Here is a 5451-nt window from a genome sequence, read left to right as displayed (position 1 = left end):
CCAGACAGAACCAGACAGAACCATGTGGAGCAACACAGCATCAGAGCAGCTCAGGCAACAGAATGAACACAGAAGATTTAAACTAAAGTATAAATGTACTGCATTTATGGAGGAACATGAAGAAGCACCAGATGTGACACAACATCTGTCTGTGGTTCACGTCTGTGACTTCAGCTAAGTGATGAAGAAGATCTGTGAAGATAAAGTCAAGTGAAAGTTACCGGATCAGATTCACAGACACACGACGTGACGTGTAACAACGAGTTCAAGAAAACTGGGACGCTGCGTAAAACAAATAAATCAGAGACGTTGCAGATCTTTTCTGATCTACAGAAGATATTTCATTACAAACCCTACAAAGACTGTCTGGATCACAGGTGAACAGGTGTGTTGTAACAGGTGACAGGATCATGACCCGGTATGAGAGGAGCTCGGGCTAAAGGCTCGGTCGTTCAGCAGCAGGGATGAGACGAGGTCCAACACATCGTCAGACACCAGGGGAACCAGAACTGAAACCTGCAGAAATATACGGAGGCTCATTTGAGGAGTTAAAAAAATTAAAACACAAAAAACTAAACAAAAAGAGCAAAAACAAGTAAACAGCATGTTTCCTACCACTGAAAACACCCAGCTGGGTCTGCAGAATATGAACCACAGACCTCTGTTGCTCCTGGAGTCCTCCTGCACGGCACAGGAACACTGTGTTGCAGAATATAAAAGCAGAACACCGTGCTGCTCCAGCCCGTCCTGGTTCTGACGGGCCTGAGGACACTGACAGGGCTGGAGACGGAGCTCAGGACATAATCAGTACATGTATGAGATGATGTGTGTAACGCTGAAGGTGTTTGTGAGACTCAGAGACTCAGAGACTCAGAGAGCGATGGATGCTGTGGTCATCACACGTGTTCCTCAAACAGTTCAAGTTACAACTGGGAGGCATCTTGGGAATGAAGCTCAGCTCAGAGCGTAGCTAACAGCTTTAACACCAGCAGCAGCGTCATGTGTGGTCCCTGAGGAATCCAGTGTGTGTGTGTGTGTGTGTGTGTGTGAATGAATCACATGTGTGTCTCGACCTGTAGCTGTGAGTTTAATTGAGGAAAGTGTTTCTTATTTTCCAGCATTAAACTGATCGTTGGTCCGTCGGGCCTCAGACGGGCCGGGCCTCAGACGGGCCGGGCCTCAGACGGGTCGGGCCTCAGACGGGCCGGGCCTCAGACGGGTCGGGCCTCAGACGGGTCGGGCCTCAGACGGGTCGGGCCTCAGACGGGCCGGGCCTCAGACGGGTCGGGCCTCAGACGGGTCGAGCCTCAGACGGGTCGGGCCTCAGACGGGTCGGGCCTCAGTAATAATCTAGTTCTGCTGCCGGCAGCTGCTCAGTTCTTCCTCCTGTAATCACATGAAGTGCAGCGAAGCAGCCGAGCGACACAGTTACTGACTTTTATTTGCAGTCGGCGTAGATCACAGCTTTCATTGCTGCTCATGTGGACGTCATGATGTCACCGGTCATATTTCTGGACTCAACACAGAGTGGCAGGCGTGACGAGTGTGTGTGTGTGAGTGTGTGTGTGTGTGTGTGTGTAAGGTCAAGGTCTTTTCATTTTCATTAAAACAAGAAATGAGAAGTAAAGCACCATAATGATCTGTGTGTAATTGATTACAGAGTATTGTTTGGTGTCATCATATTTATTATTGACTTTATTTACACACACTTATATATTAAAAGACGGTCAGACAGATGGAAGCAGGACGACAACAGTGTCTCATGACGATCCTCCTCTGTAGCCTTCAGTCACAAACAGGATGAAACTTCATGAAAAAGTGAAATGAACTGATGTTTTCTGAAGAAGTCTGAAGAAGCTTCAAGTTAATGTTTACACGTTGAGACGCATCACAATGAATTCATGAATTCTTTGCTCATTAAAGTCCTCGACAGAAGTTTCACTCTGATTCATTTAAAATAAAATGAAGGTCTGCATCTTGTTGGATCTTCAGTTACGACCAGAAGAATTCACAGTAACATGGTCACAGTTTCTCTGCAGCCTCGAGTCAAACTGCAGAGTGTGAGTCTGTTGTGTAGAAAGTGTTTACAGGATCTCTGAACACAGCTCTCGATCTGATGTCCGCTCAGTCTGTCTGCATGCAGCACTGTCAACATCACGGAGCCAGAACATTATTCAAAGATATCATTTGTTGGAATTCTGCATTAAATGTGTGAGAACGACTCGTTGTGTTCTCACATCGTCACAAATGTTTCCTGGAGGTAACGCTGAGATTCATCTGGTGTCCAGGAGAGTCAGAGAGGAAGTCTGAGAACGAGACGAAACATAAAAAGAACTTTAAAACACCTCCCATGATCCCTCACTCCTCATGTCTTCTGTTGCTTGGTGTGCAGGTCCAGACACACTGCTTCATCAGGGTGAACACGTTTTCATTTCAGTCAGTGGTTCTGACCCAAAATTAGGACTTAAACCATTTTCACAGCTGCAACATGTCGATTACTTTCCACCAGAGGATGAAAATATGATTTATAAACTTAACTGACTCACAAAGAGCAGATATGTAAATTATTCTCATTGATACATTGATATGTAACAAAATGGTTTCCCCAATTTCCAACGCCACCTGAATGACATCACTGTGACATCATCAGGGTTCATTTCTCTGATAAGTGTGTGGAGGTGTGTGTTCAGTGATCTCTGGATGTGTCTGACCTGCTCTCAGTCTGCAGCTCAGGTACTGTCCGTTACGACCGGCTGATGTAATTGAGGCAGCGTTGCCTTAATTAACTGGGCAGTGTGTGTAATCAGCTGAGGGCGGTGTCGAGAAATAAAAACGGCTAATTAATTACCGATAGCAACGCGTCACACAGGCACAAATTAGCCACACGACACGCTGCAATTAATGAAAACAATTAGACGTGACGAGCCTGATGAACGAGCCGCTCAAACACACCATTTATTAGAGAAGATGGCGGCGAGCAGCTCGGATTCAGCTCAGGTCCGCTCAGAGATCCGGCCTCGACGTGGGCGACGGTGCTGTAGGCGGAGACTGAGGAATACATAAAATGGAGGGGCATAATTCTCGCTCATCGCTCATCCACAAGCAATTGGTTATATGCTTTTTAGCCGGGCTGAATGGCCGCCTTTGTTGGATCCCAATTTATCATCTGGCCGATTCCAGCGTGAGGGGAAATGTGCTGCTTTTCCAGGGGACCCTCCGGAGCGCCGGCCTGCACAGCTGGTCTGTATAAGCTGCCCGAGACACTGACTGATTAACTTACTGCAGGTGCATCGGCGGCCTGCGCGAGCTGCGACTCAGCAGCCGCTGCTCTTCATCACCACCGAGTGTGAGAAGTGTTAACCCGAGTTTATGAGCAGGAGTGTGAAGCATGTCAGAGACGCTGGAGATGACTAATTATCATGTTTGTTAATTTGTTGTGCTTGTTTTTAATTCCACTGTTTGTCTGTGTGTGTGTGTGTGTGTGTGTGTGTGTGTGTGTGTGTGTGTGTGTGTGCTCTGACTCCACCACGTCCTCGCCTTCGCCTGCCAAATCCATAATCTTCCCAGAAGCTGCAGAGAAGCAGCTCATAAAAGCTCTATCATTGTCCCACGATCCTCCGCTCGTTCCCAGAGCTGAACTCTGCAGACCGCTGCGTGTGCACCTCAAAGCTCTGCAGACTCTCCTCGCGGTCGACGCGGAGGCGAGGGCGCCATGTGGCATCCATTACACAGTTGCAAGAAACAGATTTGCTTTCAGCGAGGGGAGAAAGGGAGAGGTCGTCACGTGTTTTCGTGTAAACAGAGAGAAAAACCAAAACAGCCAATTAGAGGCGAGGAGAACACCTTCTCCTGCAGGACGAGGAGCGTGACGGCGACCCTGCAGAGGTCACGACGAGCTGCTGTGTGGTCTCAGCACCTTCCATCTGGATCACATGAGACACTTTCAAACTATAAAATACAAGAAAAATACAAACTTATAATACCTCACACACACACACACACACACACACACTCTCTCTCTGACTTTATTAAATATTCAGGTAACCATCAGCAGATCTATCCGACAGACTGGAGTTTGCTGGTTGTGTAACACTTTATAAAGCAGTGATCTGCTCACTGTGGCTCTGTTGGAGGTAACTGGTCGCAGGTGTAGCAGCAGACCTGCTGATAAACACCTCCGAGCCCCCAACCACACGGACAGATCCATTTCAGCCTCTCAGAGAGAAGGCTTGAAAAGGTTTCGTCCAACATGCCGTCCGATCTCGTTCCCTCCCAGCACCAGAGTCTGTTCTTGTATAAATATTATATATATATATGTGTGTGTATATGTATATATATATATATATATATATATATATATATATATATATATATATATATATATATATATATATATGTGTGTGTATATGTATATATATCAGTATCAGTAACAGTAAGTAATGAAGAAAACGCGTCTTTCCTGGAGTTGAAGTTGTTAGTTCAAAAAGTTCAAAGTTCAAAGTTGGCTTTATTGTCAATGCTGCAGTATGTGCAAGACATACAGAGAATTGAAATTCTGTTTCTCTCTATCCATACAATGAGTGTAAAAAAAAGAAAAAAAGTAGAAGTAAAAATGAAAAATAAATAAAATAAAGATTTTAAAATATATACAGGTGACATCAGGGAATAGAGATTGTAGCAAAAATGTACAGTATAAACATCAGGTTATAACAGATGATTAAACAGATGATTCAGTTTGTTTCCTCCCTGATTAGAAACAATCTTTTTACAGACGTTACTGATATGAACTTCACAGATTTACTGTACTCTCTGTCACGACTTTGGAAGTTTGATATGATCTCAGAGAAACATGCTGGTACTGATTAAAGGAACCGATAAACCTGGAGGCACATGAGTTCTGACGGGTCGGATGACTGGGAACCGGTCCAGGGGGAAGTTAGTGGGCCTCAGTGACGAAACATCAGCCTCTGATGTTGTTGATGTTTGAACCCTGAGCAGCGGCACCGTCAGGACGCCATCTTTAGAAGCAGAAATGACCGTTTGGAGCAGAAACATGAACACAGACGACTCTGGTGTTTCTGGAAAGCTTTGTTGAAAAGTTTCTCCTCGCAGGTGATGTTCTGTTAATCCTCTCCAGACGAGTGTTGATCACCCTGCCAGTTGCTGTAAGGTATATTAGCCGTCTGCTATCTGCCAACAACACAGAGGGCCATATGTGCAGCCGTGCTGTTAGCGACAGAGCTGCTGTTACAACCTGGTGAAACATTCCCACAGGGAGAGCTGTGATACTCTGTCTGCTCGACTCGTCCTCCTGCCATCATCATCGTTCTCTCCTCACAGATAAAAAGCACGTTATCGTCTTCGGTCTGATCCGGCCTGACTTTTCTCTCCGACAGCGCCGTGCGTGTTGGATTTACTGCAGAGGGAAAAGAAAGCGAGTCTTCACAGCTG

Source organism: Acanthopagrus latus, chromosome 9 (assembly GCF_904848185.1).
Source record: "Acanthopagrus latus isolate v.2019 chromosome 9, fAcaLat1.1, whole genome shotgun sequence".
Taxonomy (NCBI): Eukaryota; Metazoa; Chordata; class Actinopteri; order Spariformes; family Sparidae; genus Acanthopagrus; species Acanthopagrus latus.
The sequence above is the reverse complement of the archived record's forward strand: the minus strand, read 5'-3'. Positions refer to the sequence as shown.